Genomic DNA, 15,896 nt, shown 5'->3' with positions numbered 1-15,896 from the left:
CTCTCTCTTTCCTCTTTTTCTTTCCCCGCCTGGTCCTCCTATGTCGCGTCCCAGGTTCTCTCTTAGATCCCTGGGACTGACCCCTAAAAAATCCCGCCTGGGTCTGGCTGTCTGGGATGAGCCTGGTGCATCATTCTCTGAGGAATCCACATCAGAGGTGGTGTACCCTGTGTGATTACCGCTGGTCGGTTTTTGACGGTTATTCGCTCCCCATCTATACACCCTATTCATTCTGAAGTCATTCTGGTCTCTTAAAATTTTGTTCTTTTTCCGACTTACTGTCTCCTTTTCAATGTTATCTAATTCTTGTTTTATACGGTGATACATTTTCTGGAATTTCTCCAGGGATTCAAACTTTTTCAGTTTCTCACTCAGAGTAACAATTTCTTGAGTGTGTCTAGTGAGCATTATCTCATCATGCTTTATTAGAATATTCATTAAATTCAAGGAGCAGGTTGTGAGTGTTCTCTCCCATTCTATTTTCAAAGACTCATCTGCAAGTTCAAATGACGGAAATACCCTAGGCCTGAGGCCTCTAGGGGTGATTTGTTGCTTTATATAATTTTCAAAAGTTGCCTTATTCCAGAAAGTTCTGGTTTGTCTGGCCATGGCTGATTTAAGGCTATGCATGTCATTCTGCCAATCTTCTTGTGCAGTGTCAATATGTGTAATGTCCTTATCAAACATGTTGTCAAGACATCTTTGAAAATTAGTTTGCCTATTCGTCAGCTCTTGGCTGAGGCTAAAGGCAGATGGTGTTGCCACATTAGGTGGGAGAGACATGATAATGGTATCCGGAGCTAACCGGGGGGTTGCCAGGATTATAGATATAGTAAAATATTTCTAGGTATTTAAAGTTAATGTCACAATTGTGCCGTGCTGACCAACCTGAGAAGATGACAAAGTGTCATCAAATTAAGATGCAAAAAACAGGGTGGGGGGTATGGGGGAAGGTCAGTCGCACAGGATTTATGAATTTCACACAGTCATGTGGTATTAGAGGACCCTCAGGACTTCATATAATGAGTTTTTCGTATACTAAAGTAGTATGAGGGTGTGCTACCACTGGACACAGAAGTAGGACTTTATTCAGAGAAAGAAAAGAAATGTCTCTACGTGGTGCACCTAAAGATACAGAAATTTATTAAAAAGTAACTTTTATTTCATATTCATAAAAAACAAGGGTGCGAAATATTGACAGACAGATGACAAACATAAGACACGGACGGTGCAATAAAAAAGGATACATTTTTATCCTTACACAGTGTGGACCCAATTCCCCAAATGGCCCCTTGTAAATGTATATACGTGCTCCTATGGCACTGCTGGCAGACACAATGGGACACTTCACAAAAATGTGTGTGCAAAACACAATGGTTTCAAGTGTCTGTCAGCCACTGTTAGTGTGTTTCAATAGGCTTGTTCACTGCTGGCTCATAGTATCATGTGGGCTCCGCTCTAATGGTGCTGCTAATTTCCCCGGAGCAGGGTAACTGGGGACGTGGTGTGACTAGCCCTCCCTGATCCTGCCAGGGGGGAATATATACCAAAGTACACCCTATGAGTATAAATACAATCACAAATGTATGGTCACCCTTGCTGAAACATATATGGGGCTGAGCATTTACCCGGCTGGTGGAACCTGGCCAGAACTGCCACTTCTGAGCCAAGATTCTCACTGCTGCCGGGAGATGAGCCGAAGAATGAGCTGACAAGCAGCGGGGGAACGGCACGGGACTATATATAGACAGGCGGCGTGTATGTGTCACCGCCGTCTGTCTCCCGTCTGATCCCAGATAGGCGCACAGAGCTTCAGTAGGCAGCGGCGTGTACACGATAGCGCCGACTGTCTCACTGTGGCTCTGTGATTAGGGAGGCGGCGGTGCAGACGCCTAGCACCGCTGCTCCAGGTAGGCTTACGATCCCAGTGAAAACTGGCGTACGTGAGCCCTACCGTTAGGCAGCCAGAACACACAATAAATTTTCACAATGTCAATGGGGAGGGGAAGAGGGGAGTCAAACACACTGATTTAGGTCAGTGTACACTTCGCAAAACGGAGCTTCATCAGGACCAGCCTGGCAAGCCTCCGGAAGCTCCTTTTATACCTGTGGTAAGTAAGTGATCCAATTCAGGTGAGTATGAATGGGTGGGTCCAGGTACCTGCTCCCTGTCAATCACCCTTGGTATGTGGGCGTAAAAGGTCTGACTTAGTGCAAAAGTGAGCTAGGAAACTGAGTCCTATGTTTAAACATGAATTGGAGTACCACTATGGAAATGGTTTCAGGATAGATATATGTAAAAAGGAGAAGAACACCGTTATCTATACGTATGAAGAGAACCATCCTGCGATAGATCTATTTAAATCAATTACATAAAAAATATATGATAAAATATATATGAAGAAAGAAACATAAAATATATATGAAGAAAGAAAACATGTGTATATAGTGATCTATATGAATAGGGTACTACCAAATGGCTACATGAGCTCACGTGACCGCACTGTGTGTGGTACCCAAATGCACATATCTGGTCTGAGTTAGATGGGGTGTCATCATGTGTACCCGAAAGTACCATCGGTCTCATAAATATAATCGATCCTCATAAAAATAGAAATACATGATCTAATTTAATAGGAAATGTAAGCGTGCATTTTTATCTAGGCGTTTATATCATCTGTGTTCATGTCAGAAACTGGTGATGAAGTGATATGAAATAATAACACCACAAAGTGGTGAAGATTATGACCTGGACTATATTCCAGGACAAGTGAAAGACAGTGAAAAACATGTGAAAAAATGTGTGAAAAAGCAAACAGAATATATAAGTGCAAAAAAACAAAAGGGTGAAAGAAGGAGGGGACTGAGGAGCCTTGTGTCACGTATCCTAAGTGGGTTCTCTGATTTGAAGGGATGAGATCCCCAATAAAAAGTGCACCTAAGGGTTAATCTCAGGAAAGATTTTAGAATGAATAGTGTGAGTGCTGTGGTCAGGATGAAGTGAGAAATGAATATATAAATCAGCCGCAAACGGGTGAGTTTTTTAGTGTCTGGTTTCCTATACCTCATGAACACTATGTAGGAGGTAAAAATAGGCAGTGGATACTCTAATAGGATCACCCCAGTGTTGGAAATAGGATGATCTCCTCCCATGGGGGTACACCAACATATACGGAGTGTCTCAGATATGTGTGGAACCAAAAAGTACCCAGAAGGGGTGGCCGGCTAACAGATTATGAAGAAGGGTTTGTAAAATTATTATTATGTGACCCTTCCTGGATCACCTAGGATCATATATGGGTCACCCCTGGACTCCAAAAGATAATGATGGGAGAGCCAGAAAAATGAGAAAAATGGAATGGAAGTGACTTCCAATATGAATCAGGTACGTATAAAGTCAGACTGTGCATATAGGAAATAGGAATCTGATAGATAACATGGGTAAGTATATGTAAGAATATATAATTATATACAATTTTCAGAGTTCACTTGGACTCAAATACACACAAATCGACTCTGCTTTCCCCAGATAAAAAAAGGGGGGGGGGGGAGGTTTACAGACGGCGCCAGAAAGAAGGAGGTATAATTAATGATAATACAATACATCGAAACCGGTTTAGGTGAGGCTGATACCCTCATCCATATGATTATGTGAAAAAAAGATTTATGAAGGAGATAAGGGAAAATGAGCAAGGACAACCGTGAATGGTGGAATCATAAGAACACCGTGAAATTGTTTTCCTCATTGAGTCCATGAGGTGTCATGGTATTCATTAGAAAGATGAGGCGGGTTTCCTGTTTCAAAAGTTCACGGTCCCAGTCACCTCTCCTGATCCCCATATCAATTTTCAGCATCCCAAAGGCTTTGAGACCATGGGGATTGCTGCCATGGTGTCTCAAAAAGTGCCTTGCGACTGGTGTCAAAGTTTTGAAAAGAGAGCTATCTCTAGGGGCATTCCTGATATTGAGATGGTGCTCTGACAGTCTCTTTTTCAGTGGTCGGCGGGTTTTGCCAATGTAGTGCTTTCCGCAGGGGCATTCCAAGTTATAGATAACCCCTGCGGTGTCACATGTGATGTATTGTCCTATTTTCCAATCCTTCCCATATCTGTCTATATAGGAGTGACATGTGGTCATCATGGGACACGTTTTACAGGTACCACATTTAAAAGAGCCCTTCTTGAAGATCAGTTTGCGGGTCTCTTTTTCAAGATGGCTGTGGACCAGGACGTCCCTCAAGTTATCGCTCCGTCTCCAACTGATATCGACCCTATCTCCCAAAACTCTTTCCAGATCTTTATCAGTTTTGAGGATATGAAGATGTTTATTAAGGACACTCTGAACTTCTCGCCATTCCCGGCAGAAGGTCCCAATGAACCTGATCTTTTCTGGTTGGTCATTCTTTTTGTTGCCCGGGACTAGGAGCTGTTCTCTTTTGTACCTGCAGACTTCTTTTCTGGCCTTGCGTATGGCCCTGTTGCTGTAACCCCTGTGGGTGAGTCTGCTTCCTAGCTGGTCAGCCCTTGTCTCATACGTGGTGGATTCCGAGCAGTTGCGCTTAGTTCGCAAGAATTCCCCTTTGGGAAGCCCCTTGATGACGGGAGGGAAGTGCGCACCGTTGCTGTGTAAGAGGGAATTGGTGGCCGTGCTCTTCCGAAAGATATCGGTGGTCAGGGATCCATCCCTTTCAATAGTGATACGGAGGTCCAGGTACTCCACCTCTTTCTGGCTGGTTTGGAAGGTGAGTTTGAGGTTAAGCTCGTTGGTATTGAGCTTACCAATGAATTCCATGAAGAGACCGATGTCCCCTTCCCACACAATCAGCAGATCGTCAATATAGCGTAGCCATAGTAGTATGTGTTCGGTGTAGGTCTCATGGTCCTCAATAAATACACACTCCCGTTCCCACCACCCCAGGTACAGGTTTGCATATGTGGGGGCACATGTGCTCCCCATAGCAGTCCCCTGCACCTGGAGGTAGAATCTGTCTTCACATACAAAGTAGTTTTTTGAGAGGACAAACCACAATAGTTTAATCAAAAACTCATTGAGTGGGGTGTCACGATCCATGCTCAAGAAGTACCTGGCAGCCTGTATACCGTAAGTGTGGATAATACTGGTATACAGGCTCTCTACATCGCATGTGATCAACCAGGCATTGGTGTCAAGGGTGATTCCCTGTATCTTGTTCAAGACATCCATGGTGTCTTGAACATACGAGGGGAGTGTGGTGACGTACTTTCTAAGATGGTGATCCACAAATTGTGAGGCTTTTTCAGTAAGGCCCCCCATCCCGGATACGATAGGTCTACCGGGAGGGTTCCTCTCACATTTGTGGATTTTTGGTAAAAGGTATAGTGTAGGGATTGTAACACTCTTGACTTGTAAAAAGTCATATTGTGTTTTAACGAGTGTTCCTTCTCTATATGCCTGATCTATTAATCTTTGGTATCCTTGTAGAAAGTCGTCAGTGGGGTTGAAGGTGAGCCTCTTATAACATGAGGTGTCACCGAGTTGGCGTGCCAATTCTGCAGTATACTTGTCTCTACCCCACAGTACCACATTACCCCCTTTGTCAGAAGGCTTGACAATGGTATCCTTCCACCCCCTGATCTCCTTCAATGCTTCTCTCTCCGTGGGGCTGAGGTTGTCCTCATAATGATGAAAGTTTTTCTGGATCTCCAGTTGATCTAGATCTCTGCTAACCACCTCTAAAAAGATTTTGGCCTGTGGGCATATGGAATAATCTGGTGTAAAAGTGGACTTCTTTTTGAGTGTCTTATTTCCAGTGTCACTGGAGGATGTGATAGGGGTATCTGACTCCTCATTCCCATTTAATTCATCAAGAATCCGTATCATCCTAATGTCCTGGCTATCAAAAACCTGGTCAATGGATGGTTGTAATGGGTCATTGTTCAGAAGGTCATGTACCAGGGTTTCTTGGGAGCTGGAAAGATTCTCAGTTCTTTTTTGAAAGAATTTTTTGAGAAGTATTTTTCTTATATAGAGATGAAGATCTTTCTCATACTCAAAACGGTTCAGATTTTTAGAAGGTGAGAAGCTGAGGCCTTTATTGAGAAGGGAGATTTGTGCCTCATTGAGAGTGTGGTCCGTGAGGTTGATGATTTTGAGGGAGTCATTCGTTATCTCCTGTGTCTCCTCACCTCTCTGGGATCCTCTCTCCATTCCCTGTACTCTCTCTTTCCTCTTTTTCTTTCCCCGCCTGGTCCTCCTATGTCGCGTCCCAGGTTCTCTCTTAGATCCCTGGGACTGACCCCTAAAAAATCCCGCCTGGGTCTGGCTGTCTGGGATGAGCCTGGTGCATCATTCTCTGAGGAATCCACATCAGAGGTGGTGTACCCTGTGTGATTACCGCTGGTCGGTTTTTGACGGTTATTCGCTCCCCATCTATACACCCTATTCATTCTGAAGTCATTCTGGTCTCTTAAAATTTTGTTCTTTTTCCGACTTACTGTCTCCTTTTCAATGTTATCTAATTCTTGTTTTATACGGTGATACATTTTCTGGAATTTCTCCAGGGATTCAAACTTTTTCAGTTTCTCACTCAGAGTAACAATTTCTTAAGTGTGTCTAGTGAGCATTATCTCATCATGCTTTATTAGAATATTCATTAAATTCAAGGAGCAGGTTGTGAGTGTTCTCTCCCATTCTATTTTCAAAGACTCATCTGCAAGTTCAAATGACGGAAATACCCTAGGCCTGAGGCCTCTAGGGGTGATTTGTTGCTTTATATAATTTTCAAAAGTTGCCTTATTCCAGAAAGTTCTGGTTTGTCTGGCCATGGCTGATTTAAGGCTATGCATGTCATTCTGCCAATCTTCTTGTGCAGTGTCAATATGTGTAATGTCCTTATCAAACATGTTGTCAAGACATCTTTGAAAATTAGTTTGCCTATTCGTCAGCTCTTGGCTGAGGCTAAAGGCAGATGGTGTTGCCACATTAGGTGGGAGAGACATGATAATGGTATCCGGAGCTAACCGGGGGGTTGCCAGGATTATAGATATAGTAAAATATTTCTAGGTATTTAAAGTTAATGTCACAATTGTGCCGTGCTGACCAACCTGAGAAGATGACAAAGTGTCATCAAATTAAGATGCAAAAAACAGGGTGGGGGGTATGGGGGAAGGTCAGTCGCACAGGATTTATGAATTTCACACAGTCATGTGGTATTAGAGGACCCTCAGGACTTCATATAATGAGTTTTTCGTATACTAAAGTAGTATGAGGGTGTGCTACCACTGGACACAGAAGTAGGACTTTATTCAGAGAAAGAAAAGAAATGTCTCTACGTGGTGCACCTAAAGATACAGAAATTTATTAAAAAGTAACTTTTATTTCATATTCATAAAAAACAAGGGTGCGAAATATTGACAGACAGATGACAAACATAAGACACGGACGGTGCAATAAAAAAGGATAAATTTTTATCCTTACACAGTGTGGACCCAATTCCCCAAATGGCCCCTTGTAAATGTATATACGTGCTCCTATGGCACTGCTGGCAGACACAATGGGACACTTCACAAAAATGTGTGTGCAAAACACAATGGTTTCAAGTGTCTGTCAGCCACTGTTAGTGTGTTTCAATAGGCTTGTTCACTGCTGGCTCATAGTATCATGTGGGCTCCGCTCTAATGGTGCTGCTAATTTCCCCGGAGCAGGGTAACTGGGGACGTGGTGTGACTAGCCCTCCCTGATCCTGCCAGGGGGGAATATATACCAAAGTACACCCTATGAGTATAAATACAATCACAAATGTATGGTCACCCTTGCTGAAACATATATGGGGCTGAGCATTTACCCGGCTGGTGGAACCTGGCCAGAACTGCCACTTCTGAGCCAAGATTCTCACTGCTGCCGGGAGATGAGCCGAAGAATGAGCTGACAAGCAGCGGGGGAACGGCACGGGACTATATATAGACAGGCGGCGTGTATGTGTCACCGCCGTCTGTCTCCCGTCTGATCCCAGATAGGCGCACAGAGCTTCAGTAGGCAGCGGCGTGTACACGATAGCGCCGACTGTCTCACTGTGGCTCTGTGATTAGGGAGGCGGCGGTGCAGACGCCTAGCACCGCTGCTCCAGGTAGGCTTACGATCCCAGTGAAAACTGGCGTACGTGAGCCCTACCGTTAGGCAGCCAGAACACACAATAATTTTTCACAATGTCAATGGGGAGGGGAAGAGGGGAGTCAAACACACTGATTTAGGTCAGTGTACACTTCGCAAAACGGAGCTTCATCAGGACCAGCCTGGCAAGCCTCCGGAAGCTCCTTTTATACCTGTGGTAAGTAAGTGATCCAATTCAGGTGAGTATGAATGGGTGGGTCCAGGTACCTGCTCCCTGTCAATCACCCTTGGTATGTGGGCGTAAAAGGTCTGACTTAGTGCAAAAGTGAGCTAGGAAACTGAGTCCTATGTTTAAACATGAATTGGAGTACCACTATGGAAATGGTTTCAGGATAGATATATGTAAAAAGGAGAAGAACACCGTTATCTATACGTATGAAGAGAACCATCCTGCGATAGATCTATTTAAATCAATTACATAAAAAATATATGATAAAATATATATGAAGAAAGAAACATAAAATATATATGAAGAAAGAAAACATGTGTATATAGTGATCTATATGAATAGGGTACTACCAAATGGCGACATGAGCTCACGTGACCGCACTGTGTGTGGTACCCAAATGCACATATCTGGTCTGAGTTAGATGGGGTGTCATCATGTGTACCCGAAAGTACCATCGGTCTCATAAATATAATCGATCCTCATAAAAATAGAAATACATGATCTAATTTAATAGGAAATGTAAGCGTGCATTTTTATCTAGGCGTTTATATCATCTGTGTTCATGTCAGAAACTGGTGATGAAGTGATATGAAATAATAACACCACAAAGTGGTGAAGATTATGACCTGGACTATATTCCAGGACAAGTGAAAGACAGTGAAAAACATGTGAAAAAATGTGTGAAAAAGCAAACAGAATATATAAGTGCAAAAAAACAAAAGGGTGAAAGAAGGAGGGGACTGAGGAGCCTTGTGTCACGTATCCTAAGTGGGTTCTCTGATTTGAAGGGATGAGATCCCCAATAAAAAGTGCACCTAAGGGTTAATCTCAGGAAAGATTTTAGAATGAATAGTGTGAGTGCTGTGGTCAGGATGAAGTGAGAAATGAATATATAAATCAGCCGCAAACGGGTGAGTTTTTTAGTGTCTGGTTTCCTATACCTCATGAACACTATGTAGGAGGTAAAAATAGGCAGTGGATACTCTAATAGGATCACCCCAGTGTTGGAAATAGGATGATCTCCTCCCATGGGGGTACACCAACATATACGGAGTGTCTCAGATATGTGTGGAACCAAAAAGTACCCAGAAGGGGTGGCCGGCTAACAGATTATGAAGAAGGGTTTGTAAAATTATTATTATGTGACCCTTCCTGGATCACCTAGGATCATATATGGGTCACCCCTGGACTCCAAAAGATAATGATGGGAGAGCCAGAAAAATGAGAAAAATGGAATGGAAGTGACTTCCAATATGAATCAGGTACGTATAAAGTCAGACTGTGCATATAGGAAATAGGAATCTGATAGATAACATGGGTAAGTATATGTAAGAATATATAATTATATACAATTTTCAGAGTTCACTTGGACTCAAATACACACAAATCGACTCTGCTTTCCCCAGATAAAAAAAGGGGGGGGGGGGGAGGTTTACAGACGGCGCCAGAAAGAAGGAGGTATAATTAATGATAATACAATACATCGAAACCGGTTTAGGTGAGGCTGATACCCTCATCCATATGATTATGTGAAAAAAAGATTTATGAAGGAGATAAGGGAAAATGAGCAAGGACAACCGTGAATGGTGGAATCATAAGAACACCGTGAAATTGTTTTCCTCATTGAGTCCATGAGGTGTCATGGTATTCATTAGAAAGATGAGGCGGGTTTCCTGTTTCAAAAGTTCACGGTCCCAGTCACCTCTCCTGATCCCCATATCAATTTTCAGCATCCCAAAGGCTTTGAGACCATGGGGATTGCTGCCATGGTGTCTCAAAAAGTGCCTTGCGACTGGTGTCAAAGTTTTGAAAAGAGAGCTATCTCTAGGGGCATTCCTGATATTGAGATGGTGCTCTGACAGTCTCTTTTTCAGTGGTCGGCGGGTTTTGCCAATGTAGTGCTTTCCGCAGGGGCATTCCAAGTTATAGATAACCCCTGCGGTGTCACATGTGATGTATTGTCCTATTTTCCAATCCTTCCCATATCTGTCTATATAGGAGTGACATGTGGTCATCATGGGACACGTTTTACAGGTACCACATTTAAAAGAGCCCTTCTTGAAGATCAGTTTGCGGGTCTCTTTTTCAAGATGGCTGTGGACCAGGACGTCCCTCAAGTTATCGCTCCGTCTCCAACTGATATCGACCCTATCTCCCAAAACTCTTTCCAGATCTTTATCAGTTTTGAGGATATGAAGATGTTTATTAAGGACACTCTGAACTTCTCGCCATTCCCGGCAGAAGGTCCCAATGAACCTGATCTTTTCTGGTTGGTCATTCTTTTTGTTGCCCGGGACTAGGAGCTGTTCTCTTTTGTACCTGCAGACTTCTTTTCTGGCCTTGCGTATGGCCCTGTTGCTGTAACCCCTGTGGGTGAGTCTGCTTCCTAGCTGGTCAGCCCTTGTCTCATACGTGGTGGATTCCGAGCAGTTGCGCTTAGTTCGCAAGAATTCCCCTTTGGGAAGCCCCTTAATGACGGGAGGGAAGTGCGCACTGTTGCTGTGTAAGAGGGAATTGGTGGCCGTGCTCTTCCGAAAGATATCGGTGGTCAGGGATCCATCCCTTTCAATAGTGATACGGAGGTCCAGGTACTCCACCTCTTTCTGGCTGGTTTGGAAGGTGAGTTTGAGGTTAAGCTCGTTGGTATTGAGCTTACCAATGAATTCCATGAAGAGACCGATGTCCCCTTCCCACACAATCAGCAGATCGTCAATATAGCGTAGCCATAGTAGTATGTGTTCGGTGTAGGTCTCATGGTCCTCAATAAATACACACTCCCGTTCCCACCACCCCAGGTACAGGTTTGCATATGTGGGGGCACATGTGCTCCCCATAGCAGTCCCCTGCACCTGGAGGTAGAATCTGTCTTCACATACAAAGTAGTTTTTTGAGAGGACAAACCACAATAGTTTAATCAAAAACTCATTGAGTGGGGTGTCACGATCCATGCTCAAGAAGTACCTGGCAGCCTGTATACCGTAAGTGTGGATAATACTGGTATACAGGCTCTCTACATCGCATGTGATCAACCAGGCATTGGTGTCAAGGGTGATTCCCTGTATCTTGTTCAAGACATCCATGGTGTCTTGAACATACGAGGGGAGTGTGGTGACGTACTTTCTTAGATGGTGATCCACAAATTGTGAGGCTTTTTCAGTAAGGCCCCCCATCCCGGATACGATAGGTCTACCGGGAGGGTTCCTCTCACATTTGTGGATTTTTGGTAAAAGGTATAGTGTAGGGATTTTAACACTCTTGACTTGTAAAAAGTCATATTGTGTTTTAACGAGTGTTCCTTCTCTATATGCCTGATCTATTAATCTTTGGTATCCTTGTAGAAAGTCGTCAGTGGGGTTGAAGGTGAGCCTCTTATAACATGAGGTGTCACCGAGTTGGCGTGCCAATTCTGCAGTATACTTGTCTCTACCCCACAGTACCACATTACCCCCTTTGTCAGAAGGCTTGACAATGGTATCCTTCCACCCCCTGATCTCCTTCAATGCTTCTCTCTCCGTGGGGCTGAGGTTGTCCTCATAATGATGAAAGTTTTTCTGGATCTCCAGTTGATCTAGATCTCTGCTAACCACCTCTAAAAAGATTTTGGCCTGTGGGCATATGGAATAATCTGGTGTAAAAGTGGACTTCTTTTTGAGTGTCTTATTTCCAGTGTCACTGGAGGATGTGATAGGGGTATCTGACTCCTCATTCCCATTTAATTCATCAAGAATCCGTATCATCCTAATGTCCTGGCTATCAAAAACCTGGTCAATGGATGGTTGTAATGGGTCATTGTTCAGAAGGTCATGTACCAGGGTTTCTTGGGAGCTGGAAAGATTCTCAGTTCTTTTTTGAAAGAATTTTTTGAGAAGTATTTTTCTTATATAGAGATGAAGATCTTTCTCATACTCAAAACGGTTCAGATTTTTAGAAGGTGAGAAGCTGAGGCCTTTATTGAGAAGGGAGATTTGTGCCTCATTGAGAGTGTGGTCCGTGAGGTTGATGATTTTGAGGGAGTCATTCGTTATCTCCTGTGTCTCCTCACCTCTCTGGGATCCTCTCTCCATTCCCTGTACTCTCTCTTTCCTCTTTTTCTTTCCCCGCCTGGTCCTCCTATGTCGCGTCCCAGGTTCTCTCTTAGATCCCTGGGACTGACCCCTAAAAAATCCCGCCTGGGTCTGGCTGTCTGGGATGAGCCTGGTGCATCATTCTCTGAGGAATCCACATCAGAGGTGGTGTACCCTGTGTGATTACCGCTGGTCGGTTTTTGACGGTTATTCGCTCCCCATCTATACACCCTATTCATTCTGAAGTCATTCTGGTCTCTTAAAATTTTGTTCTTTTTCCGACTTACTGTCTCCTTTTCAATGTTATCTAATTCTTGTTTTATACGGTGATACATTTTCTGGAATTTCTCCAGGGATTCAAACTTTTTCAGTTTCTCACTCAGAGTAACAATTTCTTGAGTGTGTCTAGTGAGCATTATCTCATCATGCTTTATTAGAATATTCATTAAATTCAAGGAGCAGGTTGTGAGTGTTCTCTCCCATTCTATTTTCAAAGACTCATCTGCAAGTTCAAATGACGGAAATACCCTAGGCCTGAGGCCTCTAGGGGTGATTTGTTGCTTTATATAATTTTCAAAAGTTGCCTTATTCCAGAAAGTTCTGGTTTGTCTGGCCATGGCTGATTTAAGGCTATGCATGTCATTCTGCCAATCTTCTTGTGCAGTGTCAATATGTGTAATGTCCTTATCAAACATGTTGTCAAGACATCTTTGAAAATTAGTTTGCCTATTCGTCAGCTCTTGGCTGAGGCTAAAGGCAGATGGTGTTGCCACATTAGGTGGGAGAGACATGATAATGGTATCCGGAGCTAACCGGGGGGTTGCCAGGATTATAGATATAGTAAAATATTTCTAGGTATTTAAAGTTAATGTCACAATTGTGCCGTGCTGACCAACCTGAGAAGATGACAAAGTGTCATCAAATTAAGATGCAAAAAACAGGGTGGGGGGTATGGGGGAAGGTCAGTCGCACAGGATTTATGAATTTCACACAGTCATGTGGTATTAGAGGACCCTCAGGACTTCATATAATGAGTTTTTCGTATACTAAAGTAGTATGAGGGTGTGCTACCACTGGACACAGAAGTAGGACTTTATTCAGAGAAAGAAAAGAAATGTCTCTACGTGGTGCACCTAAAGATACAGAAATTTATTAAAAAGTAACTTTTATTTCATATTCATAAAAAACAAGGGTGCGAAATATTGACAGACAGATGACAAACATAAGACACGGACGGTGCAATAAAAAAGGATAAATTTTTATCCTTACACAGTGTGGACCCAATTCCCCAAATGGCCCCTTGTAAATGTATATACGTGCTCCTATGGCACTGCTGGCAGACACAATGGGACACTTCACAAAAATGTGTGTGCAAAACACAATGGTTTCAAGTGTCTGTCAGCCACTGTTAGTGTGTTTCAATAGGCTTGTTCACTGCTGGCTCATAGTATCATGTGGGCTCCGCTCTAATGGTGCTGCTAATTTCCCCGGAGCAGGGTAACTGGGGACGTGGTGTGACTAGCCCTCCCTGATCCTGCCAGGGGGGAATATATACCAAAGTACACCCTATGAGTATAAATACAATCACAAATGTATGGTCACCCTTGCTGAAACATATATGGGGCTGAGCATTTACCCGGCTGGTGGAACCTGGCCAGAACTGCCACTTCTGAGCCAAGATTCTCACTGCTGCCGGGAGATGAGCCGAAGAATGAGCTGACAAGCAGCGGGGGAACGGCACGGGACTATATATAGACAGGCGGCGTGTATGTGTCACCGCCGTCTGTCTCCCGTCTGATCCCAGATAGGCGCACAGAGCTTCAGTAGGCAGCGGCGTGTACACGATAGCGCCGACTGTCTCACTGTGGCTCTGTGATTAGGGAGGCGGCGGTGCAGACGCCTAGCACCGCTGCTCCAGGTAGGCTTACGATCCCAGTGAAAACTGGCGTACGTGAGCCCTACCGTTAGGCAGCCAGAACACACAATAAATTTTCACAATGTCAATGGGGAGGGGAAGAGGGGAGTCAAACACACTGATTTAGGTCAGTGTACACTTCGCAAAACGGAGCTTCATCAGGACCAGCCTGGCAAGCCTCCGGAAGCTCCTTTTATACCTGTGGTAAGTAAGTGATCCAATTCAGGTGAGTATGAATGGGTGGGTCCAGGTACCTGCTCCCTGTCAATCACCCTTGGTATGTGGGCGTAAAAGGTCTGACTTAGTGCAAAAGTGAGCTAGGAAACTGAGTCCTATGTTTAAACATGAATTGGAGTACCACTATGGAAATGGTTTCAGGATAGATATATGTAAAAAGGAGAAGAACACCGTTATCTATACGTATGAAGAGAACCATCCTGCGATAGATCTATTTAAATCAATTACATAAAAAATATATGATAAAATATATATGAAGAAAGAAACATAAAATATATATGAAGAAAGAAAACATGTGTATATAGTGATCTATATGAATAGGGTACTACCAAATGGCGACATGAGCTCACGTGACCGCACTGTGTGTGGTACCCAAATGCACATATCTGGTCTGAGTTAGATGGGGTGTCATCATGTGTACCCGAAAGTACCATCGGTCTCATAAATATAATCGATCCTCATAAAAATAGAAATACATGATCTAATTTAATAGGAAATGTAAGCGTGCATTTTTATCTAGGCATTTATATCATCTGTGTTCATGTCAGAAACTGGTGATGAAGTGATATGAAATAATAACACCACAAAGTGGTGAAGATTATGACCTGGACTATATTCCAGGACAAGTGAAAGACAGTGAAAAACATGTGAAAAAATGTGTGAAAAAGCAAACAGAATATATAAGTGCAAAAAAACAAAAGGGTGAAAGAAGGAGGGGACTGAGGAGCCTTGTGTCACGTATCCTAAGTGGGTTCTCTGATTTGAAGGGATGAGATCCCCAATAAAAAGTGCACCTAAGGGTTAATCTCAGGAAAGATTTTAGAATGAATAGTGTGAGTGCTGTGGTCAGGATGAAGTGAGAAATGAATATATAAATCAGCCGCAAACGGGTGAGTTTTTTAGTGTCTGGTTTCCTATACCTCATGAACACTATGTAGGAGGTAAAAATAGGCAGTGGATACTCTAATAGGATCACCCCAGTGTTGGAAATAGGATGATCTCCTCCCATGGGGGTACACCAACATATACGGAGTGTCTCAGATATGTGTGGAACCAAAAAGTACCCAGAAGGGGTGGCCGGCTAACAGATTATGAAGAAGGGTTTGTAAAATTATTATTATGTGACCCTTCCTGGATCACCTAGGATCATATATGGGTCACCCCTGGACTCCAAAAGATAATGATGGGAGAGCCAGAAAAATGAGAAAAATGGAATGGAAGTGACTTCCAATATGAATCAGGTACGTATAAAGTCAGACTGTGCATATAGGAAATAGGAATCTGATAGATAACATGGGTAAGTATATGTAAGAATATATAATTATATACAATTTTCAGAGTTCACTTGGACTCAAATACACAC

Source organism: Crinia signifera, chromosome 2, assembly GCF_055691185.1.
Source record: "Crinia signifera chromosome 2, ASM5569118v1, whole genome shotgun sequence".
NCBI classification, from domain to species: Eukaryota; Metazoa; Chordata; class Amphibia; order Anura; family Myobatrachidae; genus Crinia; species Crinia signifera.
The sequence above is the reverse complement of the archived record's forward strand: the minus strand, read 5'-3'. Positions refer to the sequence as shown.